At 38.3% G+C, this 19,747-nt stretch overlaps 1 non-coding gene across 1 annotated transcript; it reads left to right on the top strand.

Moving 5' to 3' along the window:
- Window positions 1–19,070: 19,070 nt before the first annotated feature.
- LOC122122576 lies at window positions 19,071–19,174 on the top strand. The gene has a single exon (XR_006150180.1). It is a non-coding gene; the product is annotated as a U6 spliceosomal RNA (small nuclear RNA).
- The last annotated feature ends 573 nt before the right edge of the window (window positions 19,175–19,747 follow it).

Below are 19,747 nucleotides of genomic sequence, written 5' to 3'. Positions count from 1 at the left end.
CTATTGTCAAGGGAAGGACCCAAGCCGAAAGGCCTTGACCCTCACTCCATTGTTTTTCCTTTTCAGATGGCAGATGTTGAGTGGGTCGCTCGAGCCAATGCTCCTCTTGCTCTCTCCTTGGAGGGGTTTCTAGGCCAAATTGACTGCCATTATGGGCCATCCAAATGGACTGTCATGTTATGGCGACTTCCCCTCAAAATACCATCTCTATTTTCTCCTACGTCTATTCGTGGCACCCTCCATGTTTTTACTGATGGAGGAAAAGCAGGCTCTGTGTATGCAGACTTTGAGGAACAACAAAAGACCCCAAGCCAACAAAGATTTCAGCCTTCTTAAGGGTCAGCACAATATAAAGAAATGTTAGCCATAATTATGGCCCTTCAGGACATTCAAAAGCCCTTTAATTTGTATTCTGATAGCCTATATATGATTAACTTGCTCCCTTGTATTCCCCAGGCACACATTAAGCTGGATGAAAACCCTATTTCCCCTCTTATGGTTACCCTTATGAGCCTATTAGAAGAGCGGGGAGCTCCTATTCATATTCAACATTTGAGAGAGCATTCAAAATTTCCTGGGTTTTTATCCCTAGGCAATAATTTTGTAGACCAGTTAGCTACTGGCCCACAACCATTAAAGTTACAAGAGGCTACCTGTTTGCATGATTTAACCCACATTAATTGGAGAGGTTTTCAGCATAGATTTCCTCAGATTCCTGTAAAGGACATAAAAAGGATAGTACATACCTGTACAACATGCCAGCCCTTCTTAAAAGTATCCCCATTACAACAACCAGGGTTAAATCCCAGAGGCCTTAAACCTAATGTCCTCTGGCAAATGGATGTTACTCATTTCCTAGCCTTTGGTAAGTTTAAATATACGTTTGTCTCTATAGATACCTACTTAGGAGCATGCTGGGCCACAGCACATACAGGAGAAAGAACTAAATATTCATAAGCACATTTTCTTCAATGCTTTGCCACCTTGGGTCTACCAGCACAAGTTAAAACCGATAATGGACACTGTTTTGTTAGTAAAGCAATGTCAGATTTTTTGACAAATGGCATATTAATCATACTACAGGAATTTCCTATATTCCCCAAGGCCAAGCAATTATAGAAAGAAATCACCAGTGTCTTAAGGAGTTATTATTAAAACAAATAAGGGGAGTTAGCCCCCATATACAGATACAGATAGATTTGTTTACCATTAATATTTTCAATTTTTCAAAAGGGGTAACTGAATCAAGATTTCAGAAGCACTGGGAACAACTAAACCCTAAGCCCCAACTGAAAGTCAGGTGGAAGGACCCCCTGACACAACAATGGAGAGGTCCTGACCCCCTCATGGGCAGGAGATTTGGATGTGTTTTTCCCAAGGGGGAGACAGACCCCATTTGGATCCCTGCCAGGAACCTTAAGTTTTTACCCATTTCCTCTGTACAAGATGATGCCCAAGTATAAACTAACTAACAAGGAAAGAAAAACGGCTATGGTGGTCAAGGCTTGTATTTAAAAGAGGAAAGCCAGAAAGATAATTACTAACTATCCCCAAGGGCAACCAGACCTTGAGAATCTCTTGTGTTCTCTAACAATTGCAGATGGTGATACTCCAGCTGTTGGCTCTCCTGACCCTCCCAGTCTGGGATATGGCCCTACGGAATCTGCATCAACCTCAATGGGTGACCTGGGCAGTGATTAGTGGTGGCAATGCAGAAATCATCAAATATCTTGTCTTTAGATCTTTTTCAACCCCACAGGCAAATAGCCAGATTAGAACAAGCCCCACCTCTGGATTCTGAAGAGGCAGACTGCTATTCCATCCGTGACTAATGTTAAAGGACTGCTAATGACATTGCTTGGCCTGGTAATGCATTTGCTAATGGTTTTCCTATACTTTCCTTGCATTATACGTGCAGTGCAAAACTCTTATGAGCTTAGCCAGACATTTACATAAGATCAAGCTCCAAGTGAATGAATTTCCCCCAAGAGGAATCGCAGCCAGATATGGGTAAGAGGGGGTATCAGTCTGACCAACGTAAGACAGGGCCTTCCGCTTCACTCTGAAGAAGTTCCCGATGACGGGTAAGACAGACAAGGTGATCCACCCAACCTAATACAGGGGGGTTCGCTTCTTTAAACAAAGACATGGGAGATGTTGGGAGCCATTGGGAGCTGACAGTAAAGCTCAAAGGTCATCTTGACCCTGTGCTCATTTAAAGGCATGTACAAGGAACTGGCTCATTTTAAAGACACCATGTGCCAAGGATTGCTTTGCTATGTCTGCAGTTTGTTTTAAATGTTCCTTGTTTTCTGGACTATAGTAGAATGGCCTGAGTGTGGGAGCCCACGAGGATTCACCATGCTGCATGTGTGGAACTCCCAATACCCAGGCTGCTCCTATGTTCTGAAGAGGACAACCTTACAAGATACTGACTTTTATATGTGCCCAGGAATTAATTGAACTGCTTCAGACATTTCTAACGGTGGTGAGACTGATGTTTATTATTGTTCTAGGTAGGGATGTGAGATAACTAGGACGGGCTCTTCGATCATGAACAAGGGCCCTCCCTATCCTTGTCTGGCAAACCTCGACCCCCAGACTTGCCTTGAACCTCCTCAGTGGCCAATGCTATCCTTATCAATGTAATCCTGTTAAAATAACCTTTACAAAGGAGGGAAAAAGATAACTAACTGGGAGGTGGGTCTGCCATTAAAACAAAAAAGGCAGAATCTGTAGAGCACATGGGTAGCAAAGATGGTGCTGAGAAGGAATTGAGTGGGCAGAGCCCAATTTGCTTTATGTTCTGTGTGTAACCAGCCCATGGAAGCTTAGGTGCATGATAGGGTATAACCTTGACAGTGATTGGCTCCTCTTCCTCCCCTCCAATGCCAACTGCTCATTTTTGCTTTAAAAACTACTTGTACTGTGTTAATAAATGAGTTTTCCCGCTTGAGTTGACTCCCCGTTGCTAAGGGAGGCTGGGGAACAGGCTAGCGGCCACAGTTACCTTTCCTTGGACTCCGTCCATCTTTTGTGGGCCAGATGAAGACCCGAGAATTAATGCTAGATCTATTATGTTGGTTTTTCCTGCCTGTTCTGGAGGTGTTGGTCAGGGATCTTTAGCCTTATGAAAAGTTACTGAAGAAAATTTGAAGTAATGTATTTTGCTCAAGTTTGTATGGTTTTTACATATTCTGAAGTTTTACCTAATGTTATCCTTCTTGTCACAATCTGCTCAAAGAAGTATTTCACTTTGGAAATTCCTTTGGGGAATTGAAGTCAGTGAAGCATAAGCACTCCTTTCAAATATCTTATAGAAACATGTTCAACCAATTGTTATCTTCTGCACTTCCTTTTGCGTTTGCAACTTTTAAATTGTTACTAACAGGGTTACACTCCACTTGGTTTATTTGTTATGGACAAATGCCAATTTCTCCAGTATAATAATGAGACTGTTTTACATCATTTAAAATGAGACTTCCTAAACACGTATTCTAAAACAATTGGTAAAATATATTTTAATACAATCCAATACCATTTTTTCTGTGCTAGTCCTCCTTCTTAAATTTAATGCCTGGGCACTGACCATGAGCTTCTTTTGCCAAATGCTAATGCTCTACCAGTTAAGTCACATCTCTACTGGCAACTATTTTTGGTAGTTTATTGGAGATCAGAGTCTCCCAGACTTTCCTCCCACAGCTGTCTTCAATCTATGATCCTAAGGTCTCAGACATTTGGGTAACTTAGATTAAGCAACCAGAGCCCAGTTACAATGCCGTCTTTTAAATAAAGATTATATTTTAATAAAATAATCTGAAATAGAAAATTTTGAAATTTTAAGGAGGTATGTTCAATCACTAGTATATATGAAAATAGTCCAAATCACAAAGCAAAAATAAAATATCCCACCTTGAAGTCTATAATACTCCTGACCTCAAGCATTATGAATATAGACACAGCCTACAATAAATTCTTTTAAGTTATTTTTCTGTTTTTATTTTCTTTTTTGCCAGTCTTGGGCCGGAATTGTGGGTCAAGGGGCTATCTCTCAGCTCTTCAGTTCTAGGCTAGTGCTCTACCACTTGAGACACAGAACCACTTCTGGCTTTTTCTGCTCATGTGGCGCTAAGGAATCAAACCCAAGGCCTCATGCATGCGAGGCCAGCACTCTAAAATTGAGCCACCTTCCCAGCCCTCTTTCTAAATTTTTTGAAGAAACATCGTGGTGATGTAGAAAAACCCAATATTAATGTGTAAACATTGCTTTTAAATGATTCATATTGTCTTTCCTAACACAAACAACCTAACTAATGTGTACAGAGTAGATTTTCAGTTTTGGTAAATGTCAGTGTAAAGTTCATTTAATTTTATATTATGAGTTTCCATTCCATAATATTGTATTTTAAAATATACAGAATTGTGGATAATAGCTTTTCCTGTGTAATAAAACAACTGAAAATATAAAATGACAAAGCTATTTATTTGTTTTAATTTTTATGTATCTAGATTCTGGGGTGTCCTCACCTTAGTATTTTGTGCTAATATTGTTTAAGTAACATATAAGACTTTAGTGTTCTCCTTCCTTGGATGTGGGTGGCTAATTGGCATTGTGTCACTCCGATTACTAGTATTTTATGGTGTGTCTTTATTAAATCGTGTATATCCAGCAAGATCGCCATAGTTTTTCATATCGATGTTTAGGAAAGTGAGGGACTTCTCAAACTGGTGTTTATATCTTTTTTACTGATGTCCATTTGGACAAAGCAGGTTAAATGGCAAATTGCACAGCATTGTGCAAAGTTGTTCTGAGTATTTGTATACAGAAAAAAATTTGTATACTTGACAACCATAATTGAAATTATAACACAAGAAATATCTATTGGATGCATTTTTCCTGTATGAGTTTGGTGAACAGATATGGAATATTCACATACATTGTTCTATGGTTATTAATTTTGTTGATGAATGAGGTAGAGCACAAATTCTAAACTGAGTCCTTAGGATAGTTTTGCATTAATAAAAAGTACTTCATACATCCCTAAGTGTATTTCAGTAATAACTAATTGTACTAAAGTTGGGATGTGTTTTTTCTTTCAATTATTCATTTATTTTTGTGGGAACATTATTTTTAAAAATCCTATATGTATATTAACCTAGAAATTAATTGCTTTTATCCTATCTACCAACTAATAGATTGTGGATTCACCTTTAGTGAAGAGTTTAATGCTCTACTTGACAAAGAAAAAATTCTTTTCCCAAGAAGGCTTTATGATTTTCCAGCTCGTTTAGAATATTTTCAACAGGAAAATCTGGGGCTAAATCACAGAGGTTCTTTCCTGACTACCTCATTTGCCAATCTCCCAGCCATGCTTCCAGAATCTTCTGATCATTGTCAACATCAAGAAAGAATGAAAGGATCTCTGGTGAGTTGTTTTTTTTTTTTAATTTCTCACGTTTTTACATTGCATTTTATGTCCCTAAGGGTGTCCAGGCTTGAAAAGGACAAAAACAATTTCAGCTTTAGGAACATGTTTCTAAATCAGATAAAGATGACTTGTAGATTAAGTAATTATAAAATCTTATATTCTAAGTTGAGTGCAGATCTGTTTCCATATGTGTCTTGTTATTCTGATATGAGAAAAGGTGGTAACATTTGTTATGTGATTCAATGACACCAAGTAGGTGACTTCTGGAAGGTGAAGATTCACTAGCAACTTGTCAGAGATCACATCCTCATGAGCAACACTGAACTATCTTAATGAAGTTTTACAAGAGTTGCTGAAATAATGTGATCCCATACAATTTTGGATGTTGTAGGGGACTGAGAAACGTGTGTATACTTAAATTACTGTCCTTACATAGTTTTTGGATTGTTCCATGGTCCTTAGCTTACCTTATACTTACTTTATGTTTGATAATATAATCTGTGGCCTTTCTAGAAATCTGTCTGTCTGATTCTAAGGTATCTTTACAAGACTATTTTTCTATGGTTTTCTCTGTTCATTCTGTTTCCTCCTTATTAGATTTCTTTACGTCCTTCTTTCTAATTTGTCTCTTTTTCGCTCTGTCTCTTTCTCTCATTTCCTCTTCTCTCCAATTATCTCTTCCTTTTTTCTTCAAATGCTCTTTTTGGGAGCCAGTTTTTCTTATTGATCAATTTTCCTTTGCTGATATGTCTCTTAAAATTGACATTTCTCTTACCATTGTAGAGGAAAATTGTTGTTAACCATAATCCGACATAGTTATATATTAATCCGGAGCCAAAGAAAATCAGACAAACACATATATAAAGAAAAAGAGATTGCTGGGTCATAGGGGAGCTCTATGTGGAGTCTTTTGAGCACCAATCCTACTTTTGGGTATTTACCAAAATGTTCACAAACAAAACCACACTAAAGGTACCAGCACGACTATGTTTATTGCAGCATTATTTACCATAGCTAAGATAGGGAAACAACCCAGATGCCCCTCAGTAGATGAATGGATCAAGAAAATGTGGTATATATACAGAATGGAATTCTATGCCTCCATCAGAAAGAATGACATTGCCCCATTTGTTAGGAAATGGAAAGACTTGGAAAAAATTATATTAAGTGAAGTAAGCCAGGCCCAAAGAAACATAGGTCCCATGGTTTCCCTTATTTGCAATATATAGTATATGTCTGAGTCAAGCAGAAAAGGCCAGATAAGTTGATGTTAGGGAAATGAACCTTAAGATATGTATTCAAATGTTTTTTTTTCTTTCATGCAATTGTTTCTAACACATTTATTAGACTATTTCTTTGTTGCTTTGTATGTCCCTCCCCCACGATATAACCCCTACTTTCACTGTATTTGATGTTGGTATAATTTGTGTAGGGGAAGGGAAAAAGCATATCGTTTAAATAGGGATACAAGTGGACCCATTGCAACAATGAGATGCACAAGTCATTATGTCGAAAATGAATTTTACAACTTTTTTGGGCTGGGAGGAGGTTTGGTTGGGTGGGGGGTGGAGGGAGGATGGGAAGGGAAAACAAATGAAGAGGCTACAATGCTTTATAAGAGTGTACTCATTATCTTGCCCATATAATTATAACACTTCTGTACAGCATTTTCACAATAAAAAAGCAGAAAAAAGCAAAAAAAAAAATATAAAAGAGAGATATAGTGAAACCAGGGTTCCCAAGGCTAAGTAGCACTTGGGCCTTGAGTCTCTACAATCAAACATTTTTCTTGAATTTACATAGAGCAAGTAACCATGGATACATGAAAAAAAAATAGAGCATCTAGCTAGGTAGATACGAGTTACTCACACCCATAATCCTAGCTAATCAGAAGGAAAAGATATGAGGATTGCAGTTCAAAGCCAGCAGGGTCAGGAAAGTCATTGAGACACTCATCTCAAATTAATCACCAGAAAACCGAAGTGGTGCTGTGGCTCAATTGGAAAAACACTAGCCTTGAGTTGAAGACCTCAGGAACAGTACTGAGGACTAGAGTTCAAGCCCCATGACCAAGAAAATAAAGAAAGCATCTATCTTAATATTACCATCAGAGCCGAAACAGAGTTTGTGAGAGAAACTTTTTTCCCTTGTTTTGATAGAGGAGACTGCAACCAGACAATGTCTAGACGTGATATACACATCACCTTTGCCTTCAAGGTCAACAGCACTGAAAATTCAGCATTTCCAGCACTAAGGAAGGAGTGTGACACTCCAGTCTCTTAACCCTCTCAAGAATTGTCTGTTTTAACCCTTCTGTGGCCAGCTTTCAGCATTCTGAGATGTCAGGGTGGACTTGCCACCTCATAGCATTTCCACTTTTAGCTCAACTTCAGAGTTCTCTGCAGACAGTTAATAGCAACAAAAAGATTTTCCTGACTCTATTTTCTTTTTTTGGCCTAACCTCATTTGATGTGATACGGTTTGTTTTTCCTTGTCTCTCCAATTGAATATTTTTATTTACTGCCAGTATAAGATAGAATTTTGTTTTGAAAATAAATATTGCAGTGACTAGAGTTTTAACATTTGAAATATCAGTAATGGCAAAACCTGAAAGACATTTGCTCAGTAATAGACATTGATCTCTGAGGAACTTTACTACTAGCTAACATGTGTGGCAATATATCCTAAGGAATCCACTGGGGGAAGTGTTTCTGTAATATGTGGCATATTTGAGCAATATTCAGTGAAAATACATAGAAAACTAAAAGTAAGATGCACATTATAATAATTTGTTTCGTTTGTCCACCTGTGTATGTTATTAATGCTATGTACAGTGCCTATTTCCAGATAAAACCTGTTTTAACATGTTTTAAAACACAATTTGTTTGTTATTTCAACACAAAAAATAGATATGCATGTAGTTATGTTTCTGTAAAATTCACAGAATCCAAAATTTGATTTTTCCATATTCCTTTTGAAGACAGGTGTGCTTACTATGTAGCTCAGAATGCTTTTGAACTTTGAACTGGTAATGTAGCCCAGGGTAGCTGCAAATCTTTTTGTTGTTGTTGTTGGTCGTGGAGCTTGAACTCTGGGCTAGAGCACTGTCCCTCAGCTCTTCAGCTCAAGCCTCGCTAGCGATCTACCAATTGAGGTACAGCCATTTCCGGTTTTTCGTGGTTTATTGGAGATAAGAGTTTCTCAGACTTTCTTGCCTTTGCTGGCTTTGAACCGTGATCCTCAGATCACAGCCTGCTGAGTAGCTAGGATTACAGGCATGAGCCATAGGTGCCTGGCTGCAAATCCTTTTTGAGTTTAAGGAGTATAAGTCTTTTCTATCGTGTGTTGTGATATTAACCATTCTTAAATGTACAATTCACTGAAATTACATATGGCCAACTTGTTGGGCAGTCATCCCTTCCATTCATTCACATCATTATTCATCTTTCATATATGAACCTGTTTGGTCATTAAGTATGCAGTTCCTCTTCCTCTCACCCCTAGCCTCTGGAACCATAATACCTTTTGCCTCTATGAGTTCTTGTTTCTTGGAAGCTCAGTAAGGCAAGTCATATCATGGCTGTGCCTTTATGACTAGTGCATTTTATTTAGCTTATTGTATTAAAAGTTCATGCCTGATGTAAAAAGTAGTAAAATTTTCCTCCTTTGCAATGCATTTATCTGTGATTTTACATTATTTTATCTCTTAGTGGTAATTGTCATGAAGTGATTCTCCAAATATTTCTTTTACTCCCTGCTTTCTCTTTTGTTGAAACAGAAGTACTGAAGCAAATTCCTATGTAAAACTATATTTATTTCTTTTTAGGACTCTCAATACAATCTTTGATTGTTTTACATTCCTGACAGAAATAAACTAGGATTCACAATGTTTTCACATGCTTCCCAGCATGTGTTAGTCTTCTTGTTGTTATTTAGTTTTTAAAACTGTGTCCATACTTCGTGTATAAAGTAGTTATTTCATTGTAAGTTTGATTTAGATTTTTCTCATTTATATTGATATTGAACATCTATATACTTTAATCAATTATCTGTATATATTCTTTATAGATAAGTTTCTTCAATCCTTTTTATCATTTTAATATCAAATGTTGTGTGTGTGGATTAGTTGTAGGATTTTGTTATATATTTTCTAATTCATTGCAGTTAGTAATCAACTCAAAAATATATGGAAATGTTTTCTCTCATACCATGATTTTTCTCCATGTTGATCATTCATTTTGACGCACAAAGTTTTAATTGTTGCGCTTAATATTGTTTGATTTTGTATCAGGCAATTTTCAGTCTAATGTCATTAAGCTTTCTTCCTCTCCTCTCTTTTTTCCTTCTTTTCCCTTTTCCTCTTTTCCCTCCTTTTATGTTCACTTTACTTCATTCTTTTCCTTGCCCATTTCCTCTCCTTGTCTGACCCCTACTAATTTTTTTCTCTTTTTGTCTCAGATGAGGAATTACTGTGTTGCCACAGTTGGTGTTTAACTTAGAAACTATTGTGATACACCTTACAGATCCTCCACCATACCTTTCTTGTGCTAGTACTTGACCTTGAACTCACAAGCCTCACATTCAGTAAATTTCATCATTCACTGTTGGCATTTTCCTTTTAGTCATGCCTCAAACATGTTTATTATTATGATTAGTCTGGAGGCTTCCAGACCTCAGCCTCTTTCGCAGCTAGGGAAGGATAACTTGTTGTGTTTGAAGCACTTGTTCTGATTTTTTTGTTTTTACCTGAACATATTTTTACTGGTTTATGTAGTATTAATATTAAACCTAAACTCAAATATTTCATGTTTCAAATTAAATATTGTATTTTCTTTCTAATAAATTTAACTGTTGTTCTAACTGCTGTAGATTTTCTTCAAAGGAATTAGTTTAGGCTAGTACATTGCATGGAAGAATTTTATTCAAATGACTTTAATTGTTATAACAGAGGTGATATACAGAAAGATTCCAATTATGTGAGTCAGTTAATGAGTATATTTCCTTTCATACACTGTCTTCCATTCCCTCATTCTCTCCCAGTTCCTCCCTTGCATCTATACTCATGAGTTATATAGTTTACTTCATCAATGTCTAATGACCTCCACTACTACACTTTTCCACCCTATTTGCCTTGAGTTCTACAGCTTTCCCTGTGATGAGCAGACTACCAAAGAAAGAATACAATTCTGAATTTAGGACAGAATGGTTATAGTAAAAGAGACCTATCTCAGCCATTCAGAGATTAGAAATGTGGAGAAATATATTCAGTTATGTAGGTCAAACATGGAAGAGAATGTGGCAAGCCCAAAGCCAAATGCCAAAGGGAGAGAAATTTAACAAAATACCCTGAAGTTGAAACAAGTCTTAAAAGGGAGAGCTGGGCTTAATGGGAATAGGGCAGAAGAATGGAGATGGAAATGGTTGACTAATACAGTCATAACCCTCAATGTACATATGTGAGAATATAAATAGAAAACCTGAAGGGAAAGATGGGATTGGGGTGAGTGAAGGAAGAAAAATGGAAAGTTTGACAATAATCCAGATGCATTGTACATTGAAATGCACATACACACTCTCTTCAACACTGACATGATGAAACGAAATCCCTTTGCACAACTAGCTAAAAATTAAGTTTTTGAAGTTTTAATATTGAGACCAGAAGCATAAGCATTTAGAGATAAATTAGAGGATTGCATCGACATATTCTTGACGCTTGTGCTCCTTTCAATATACAAAAATTAATAAGTGTCAAATCTGCTGCAAATGTAAATTTCATTTTGTAAATTCTTTTTGCAAATTACTTAGAATATACAGAACCAAATAACACTATTCCTTCCCTTCCAATAAAAAGTCTTATTGACCTTTAGGTTGCTCAGTTGTTTCTAAATATCTTAAAGTAATGCGTTGGAACTAATTTCATTCTACATTTAAGTTTAAATTTTAAATCACTAAATTCTTTTAAAATCCTCTCACTTTGATACAGGTCTGGATAGATAACTGATGTGGGTAGAATCAAAATTACATATATGCTTACCTAATTTTCTCACTTCTGGACCATAGAATACAGATGGTCCTTGTTAGGAAAATGGAGGCGAGTGGAAAAGGAATAGGGTGGACTTGATCATCAACAAACAAGGACTGTTTATTGATGAACAGTGAGGGGCACAGCCTTTCCAGTGGGTTTGGAGGTTGTGCGAGGGAGTTGGGACAGGATCAGGGTTTTTATAAAAGGTCTGAGCAAGGAGGCAGAGGTAAGCTCCTAGGTCAAGAAAGGTGGGGGGCCTTTCAGTTGGGACCACAATGGGATGTGTACAGCTGGGCTTAGGTGGATTGCCCTTCCTGTAATTCAAAGGAGTTCACAAATACCCGGGATTTAGGGTCAGGGCCAATCCATCATATTCCATCTTGATAGAATGTTAGGGCCAAGAGGTGAGAGGCAAGTTCTTCATATAGGGTCTTTGAGACATAAAAAGAATTGTGATGAGTGGGAGTATCATGGAGTTATGAGAACAAAGCAGATTCCCATCATTTGTAACCCTGAAGGAGTATAAAAGGTGGAGGGGCATCATGGTCTTTTCTGGCTATTTCCTGGTGGCATGAGGGTTTAAAGGAGTCACTGGGGCTGGGATCTTTCAGGTCTGTGTTGGATCCAGGGCAGTGTCAGCAAAGCCTCTGGTTGCCTGCAGTAATAGGATGGCCTTGACTTGGTCCCAGATCCTGAGTGAGGGCTGTTATCCTGTTAGAGAGAAACTTGAAAATGATGAGATCAGTCAAAAGGCTGACAAGGTGGCAGGACTAGTTCATATGAGTGACACAGGAAAACACACCCTGGGCACAAGCCATAAATGTTCCATTTGTATCATGAGCCCATAGCCAGTCAGAAGTTAGGCCTGGATTGGAGAAGTTAAGGGCCTGGTGTGAGACCTTGATCATTTCCTATCAATAGCAGGTAACAAAGGCAAGAATGTAAATTCCTGTCCAGTTAGAAGTTAGACAGATACAGACAGTAGATGGACAAGCTTCTCAACTTGTGTCTATTGACCGCTTGGCTCTGGTTAATTTTGAAAAGGTAGGCACGAAGTGGCTGATGTGACATCATATCCTCTTATTCTTTTCCACCTTGTCCTGGACGTGTAGGTGCTTGTGGCTTAGATATAGGCTTTGAACTCAAGGCCTGAGGGCATTCCCTGAGCACTTCAGCTCAAAGTTAGCACCCTACCACTTTGAGTCACAGGGCCACTTTTAGCCTTTGGCTCGTTAATTTTTGAGCCTGCTTCCAGCCTGGCTCTTTGCTGATTATAGAGTCTCAGAGGGATTTTTCTGCCCAGGCTGGCTTTGAACTGCAATATTTGCCACAAAAATCTTTTATTATTTCCAATTAAAGCAACCAGAGATTAATGGGAACAAGTAGAGCTTACATGCATCCTGTCAAGAATTGATCAACAAATACTTGCCAGAACTCTACAATGACAAAACTCAATTGATGAGATGAGAGTTTGAGCATAACTTGGATGCCTGGAAAACCTGATAACCAATTTTACAAGAGGCTGTCCTGGCCTACACATGTTTTAACACCATAACAATGCAGCTGGCTTTCTCAGGTCAGGCTTGGAAATGTTTTCAGAGAGTTTTCCAGGAGTCGTAGTTTTTGTAAATCTAAAGCAGTCTTTTACCAAGAATCAGCTGTGTGATGGAGTCAGGCAGAAGTCCAATCTACCATGGTGGAGGTAGGATAGTCCAAGCAAGATCTTGGCCAGAATCTGTCCCTCAGATGAATTGTCAAATCTCCTGCTTTGTTGCTTACAAATTTATACAAAAATTGGTTAAGACACTTGACTTTAGATGGACATAGAGAATGACATGATAGTTTTAATGTAAATCACAGCCAACAATTACATACAAACTTTTACTTATAAACTGTCTTTTAAGGCATATTCATACCATCTTCTACATACTCAAATTTTCTGACAGAAACAAATATGTGGAACAAACATTTTTAGAAAATTTTTACCTCCTTACCGGTGTTTATCCTCACAGCTGGCTAGGAGCTGAGCTGGGTCTCACTACTTTTACTACTACCCTTGAAAAAGATGTTTTCTTATAACAAACAGCACGTTTGTTGAGAAATATCACTACAAAGAATTATAAGAAGATAATTTTTACACAGTTTTTATGTATTATAATGAGATTATGTTGAACGTGCTTTCTGTCTCTCTCTCTGTCTGTCTCTGTCTCTGTCTCTGTCTCTCTCTCTCTCTCTCTCTCACACACACACACACACACACACACACACACACACTTAAACGTTTTAAGGCATGTAGGTTTTTAAAGAAATGAAAATCGGCCATAAGTTTTTTTGGAATTCCAATGGCAAAGTGATATTGTTTTGACCAATATGATAAAAACCATGTGTTCAAGGCAATAACAAACAAAATGCAAGGCAAATTTTGACAAACAGAATTTCCACCTTTAAACAAACATTGACAACAAGATAAGGAACTCTTTAAATCAATTTTGGTTATGAGGTGGTTTAGAATTTTAAATTGAACATTTTAACCACTAGAAGAGTGAAGAGTAGAGAGGAGATAGGTTGGTGGAAGCGTGGGGGTTGAAGAAAAACCCATCATGTGGTCTTTGTCTCTTGCGAGGATCAGCTTCCAAGGCATGTAGGGGGAATTGGGGGAGGAGGTGGTTGAACAGGTTTGTAAGGGGGAAAAGATAGCACTTTTAACCATGAAGACATTTAAAGGGAGGATGTGGCATAATGAAGTTACTGAAAAGCTAGTGTTTGAATAATTGGATAAAGTTATTGGAAGAGGTGAGAGGGAGGGATTTTTCTTCGGTAGCCATTTAGAGGAGAAATTAAGAATCTAGATTTTGAAGTGAGTGGACTCAGGAAAGAGGAAAGGACTGTATTATTGTCTAAGTCCCTAAGAGAAGAAGGATTGGCTTGTTTCTACTATGGGATTTCAGGGTGGTAAAGGGAGAGAGCAGCAAAAGACAGAGGATGTCCTCAGTGTGTTTGTCAGCCAGCCTCTGTCAGTAACAGATTAACGAAATGTCCAGACCAGAGGACCATTTAATTATGGTCTGGAAGGAAAGAAGGTGTATTAGCCATAGAAGAGGGTTGAGAAATATATAAGTATGGAGGGGTTTGTTTAGAGGGATTTTTAACAGGATTCATAGCTTGTTGTTTTACCTTTGGAGGCCTATGCCCACCCCCACCTTGTGTCAGCTACACAAGCATGCAGACAGGCAGGCACAGAGACCTGGGTCAGCAAAAGGACTTTGCTTGAAACAGACACAGTTTTAGCCTAGAGAATATGGACCAACTGCAAATACCAAGAGTGTAGTTAGAAGAGCAAGGAAGGAGAAAAGGTTCTTTTGTGATGGAGGTCATCAAAGAAAAGAGAGATAGAGGGAAATGGAGAGGGGGAGAGAGACAGATTGAGTTGCTACAAGATAAGGAGTTACTTTTTTAGAGGAAACGTTGGGTGGCTCCTGGCAGAGAAGGGCTTGGTGAGCAAGGCAGGAGAGTGGAGAGGGAGCCCTCTGGAGTGGAGGTCAGAGAAGGACTTGGTGGACCGAACAGAACAAGCAAAGGGAGGATTTTCTGGAGCAGAGCTTGAGGAGGGCTTAGGTTTAGGGGACCTCAGACTCCTCCCAGTTTCATTGGAGAATTGTTTAAATCAGCAAGAGTAAAACCTAAGGTTCTGAATTTAGGTCAGCAGTGCCATGGTAATGAGACCAGATTTTGGAATAAAAACAAGTCAGTTTTGTTTTTTTATGAATGTAAATCAGTCAGCCCAGAGTCTTAAGTGTAGACAGCAGGTATGCCAATGGGGTGTCTCTGGGAGACAATTTGGAAATTTTGGTAGGACTATGGAGCCTGTCCTGATGCTACAGGCAACGCTGGCGCTTTGGGAAGCCAGACGGATGGATCCCAATAATTAAGAGAGGGCATCCCCAAAGGTCCTTATTAAAGGGTATAGGGTATAAGGAAAGAAGAGACTTCTGGAGTCTCTGGACCCCACAGACAAGAAAGAAGGGAGGAAGTCCTGCCCTCCTGGTGTCCATGTCAGTTACCTTGTCCTGAAGGCTTTTAGGTATTGGGTGAAGCCAGTCAAACAGCGAAGAGCCTCCTGCCTGGAGATCAGAGTCCAGGGACAGGGTAAAGGATAGAGAATAGGGGGAGAGATAAGGCCTTTTCTGAGCTTACGCAGAGGGGCAATAATACCTCAAGCCACAGCAGCGTGGCCATCCACTGTTTGCACTGCTTACAAAAGCAAAGGCTGGGAGGTTTTTCAGGTGTCTGTTTAGCCCAAAGTAAGCTCAGAGGGCTCTGTGCTTCTGATGAAGAAAAGCCTTGGAAGGAGGAGGAAGGTAGCAGAAAGGCTCCGTGAGAGGTGGCAAGGAGGTGGGTGGCCCCTTGGCAGAGGGCACCTAGTTACTCCTGGTGCTTTTTATCTCCTGGGTGTCAGCACCATATGTTAGGAAAATGGAGGAGAACGGAAAAAGAATAGGCCTGACTTGATCACCAACAGAAAGGACTCTTTATTGAGGAACAGCCAGGGGCACAGCCCTTCCAGCAGGATTGAGGTTGTGTGAGGTAGCTGGCACAGGATCAGTGTTTTATAGGAGATCTGATCAAGGAGGTAGAGGTTAATGAAAAGCCCTTAGGTCAAGAAAGATGGAGGACTTTCAGTTGGGTCTGAGATGGGGTGTTTACAACTGGGCCTAGGTGGATTGCCCTCCCTGCACATCAAAGGTGTTCACACATACCTGAAATTATGCCTGGAGTCCGTATGGACTTGGGATAATAGGGTGGGGCTCAACCATTCAGGCCAATTGGAAAAAGTTAGCCTTCCGAGCTTTTCTGCATATAAACACTCCATCAACATTTTCTTATTAGAGGATTATTCAAGATTAGCTCTATGTTGATTGATAATAACTGAGCTTGACAGAAAGGTGAGGGAAAACTGTCTAGTCTTCAATGAGGTTCTGACTTGTATTTCACAAAGTGTTATGAAAGCCCTCAATGAGAAATCTAGTAGCTGCATTTCTTAAAAGTGCTTGTCTAGGGGCTGGGAAGGTGACTCAGTGGTAGAGCGCTTGTCTTGCATGCATGGGGCCCTGGGTTCGATGCCTCAACACCACATAAGCAGGAAACAAAAGCCGGAAGTGGCTCTGTGGCTCAAGTGGTAGAGTGCTAACCTTGAGCTGAAGAACTGAGGGACAGCTCCCAGGCCCAAAGTTCAGGCCCACGACCGGACCCCCCCAAAAAATTTAAAAATAAAAGTGCTTGCCTGGTTACACTTTCTGATAATGTGTCAATTCAAGTACTTCTTGGAGTTCCAAACCATTCATTCAATTTTGCTGTATTAGAAACTTGTTACGTTTTGCGGACAGCTCTTGGTGATGAAATTTGTGCTTTTTAAAATTGCTCTCCCAATTCCATCCACAAAATGCAGACAAAAATTATCTGAAAAAATTCATATCTGTTGATATTGCATATACATTTACTTTCCGTTATAAACCTAGAATGCGGTAAAATTTCTCATAGCAATTATACTGCACTAGATTGTGGGCAGTTTCTAATGTAAATAATATATTTATTTTTGTAGAGAATTTGAGTATCCAAAATTTTAATATGCCTGTCATCCTAAACACAATACCTTACTGATATTGAGTGACAAATATAACTTCTCATAAGTACAGAAATTTTCCTTGTATCTTTTTAATATATACTTTTATTGTAAAGATACTGTACAGAGGGGTTACAGTTACACAAGTAAGGAAATGAGTACATTTTTTATTGAGCATTGTTAACCCCTCCTGTTTTTCCTCTACCATCCCTTCCCTTTACACCTCCTCAACTCCTCCTTCCACCCCCCTCTGACAGAGTGTCTTGTACATCCTATTGTTACAATGGATCAACCTGTATCCTTTCCTTGTATCTTAAATGAAGAAATGCTGGCTTGTTTCATGCTGATTCTACTTGTGTTGACACACCTAAGGTCACTCTCCAAGTCCAAAAGCACATAAATGAAGTGCAAATCATCTTTTGTCAGTGGTATAATTGTGTTCTACACATTTATTGACAGGATACAAACCTTAATACATATATACATTTGAAGGCATTTGATGTGTGAAAACCCATCAATATAAAATATAAAGTAATTTTGATAAAAAATAAAGGTGACTCAGAAGAAATTATAAATGCACAAACAGTCTTTACAGAAACAAATTCTTACAGATATTTCATGACTTTGAAAAGGATAAAGTGGCTGAAATTAATATAAATTTAGAAGTATGACAATTCACAAAAATATAAAAAGATATTCATGTATATCATTATATAAGCCAAAGCAGAAAGCAAATGTTGTTTAGATGACTTTTTAAAATATACTTTCTCAGGAACTGGGAAGGGGGTTCAGTGGTAGAGTGCTTGCCTAGAATGAATGAGGCCCTGGGTTTGATTCCTCAGTACCACATCAGTAGAAAAAGACAAAGGTGGTCCTGTGGCTCAAGTGGTAGCACTAGCCTTGAGCTGAAGAGCTAAGGGAAAGCACCCAGGCCCAACAGTTCAAGCCCCACGACCAACAAAAACAAAATCAAAAAACAAAAAAACACTATCTCTCACTTTTGTGTCCTCAACTCTGTAATACGGCTGCTTCAGCCTAGGGCTAAGATTTTAGCTGTGGACACTTAACACTCCTGATACAGACTCTACTTGAGAAAAATTTTAATGAATATTTTGTTCTTAATTTTGCTCTTTGTAAATTCATATGCACCTATAAAACATGGTGTGGCCATCCCAGTAACATTCTCAAAGTACCTCCTAATGACGACTTACAAAAACTTGTATTATATTACAACAAGGAAAACAATGCTACAATAAACAAAACCAATCATTAAATATTAATGATTAATAAATGAAAAATGAAACAATTACCAGTGTTTCCAGTATTTGAAGTATACTACATATTAGGTTTTACTATTTTTTCATAGTTTCAGAGTTTTATAGGCTATGAGTAGTCTTTAAAGTTTCCCATTAAGATTATTATTTATGGCTCATATCATCTGTATATGGCTTATATCATCATTTGTTCCTCGCTAACCTATAAAGTAAGGAAGCCCTAAAGTTTTAACAGAAACTGTGGAATTAAGAAAGTCTTAACTCTTTACTCTGCTTCTTTACACAAAGACTTTGCAAATTCTCATTAGTAAAATTTCTATAAACTCTGAAATGTACACACTTAGTAGTATATGCTGCTACAATAAATCTTAAATACTTTATGGAAAAGTTTTATGACCTGTCATACAGTCTTAATTTTGGCATATATATAAGCAAATTCCCAAAACATTAAAACTTTTAACAAACCTTAACACTTGCTTCAATGTTCATTATGAGAGGTGCCTTGTATAGAATAATTGAATTCCTCCTCTTACACATCCCTTGAACAACAAATATCTGGAATTATGTTGTTTGTGACATGTCAATCTTGATTTATTCATAAATGTGTGCTTATATAAGAAATACATGGTTCTAAAATTTCACAACAATTCTTTAGAACTTACTTTCTGTTGAATTGTTTAGTTTAAGAAAATCAATTACACTTTATATATAAAAAATGTTCTGTGCTCAATTCGCCAACACATACACTAAAATTGAAATGATACAGAGATTACCATGGCCCCTGTGCAAGGATGACAAGCAAACTCATGAGGTGTTCCATATTTTTACAACAGACGCTGGAGTGGATGTGGCCAGAAGGGAACCCTACTGCATTCGAACCCTACTGCATTCTTGGATGGGAGTGTAAACTTGTTCAGCCACTTTGGACAGCAGTATGAAGGTTCCTCACAAGATTCCACATAGCGCTCCCCTATGACCCAACAATACTTCTTCTGGGCATTTACCCAAATGATCACAAACAAGACCATACTAAAACTACCAGCACTACTATATTTATTGCAGCATTATTTACCATAGCTAAATTATGGAACCAACATCGATACCTCTCAGTACATGAATGGATCAAGAAAATGTTATAGATAGATAAATAGATAGATAGATTGATTGATTTCCATTGTGTGTGTGTGTGTGTGTGTGTGTGTGTGTGTGTGTGTGTGTGTGTGTGTGAATAGGAATTCTATACCTCCATCTGAAAGAATGTCATTGCCCAATTTGTTAGGAAATGGAAAGGCTTGGAAAAATTATATTAGTGAAGTAAGCCAAGTCCAAAGAAACATAGGTTCCATGGTTTCCCTTATTTGCAATAAATAATATATGTCTGGGATAAGCAGAAAAGGTC

Source organism: Dipodomys spectabilis, unplaced genomic scaffold, assembly GCF_019054845.1.
Source record: "Dipodomys spectabilis isolate Male_0828 unplaced genomic scaffold, ASM1905484v1 ptg000211l, whole genome shotgun sequence".
In the NCBI taxonomy this organism is placed as follows: domain Eukaryota; kingdom Metazoa; phylum Chordata; class Mammalia; order Rodentia; family Heteromyidae; genus Dipodomys; species Dipodomys spectabilis.
The sequence above is the reverse complement of the archived record's forward strand: the minus strand, read 5'-3'. Positions and strand labels throughout refer to the sequence as shown.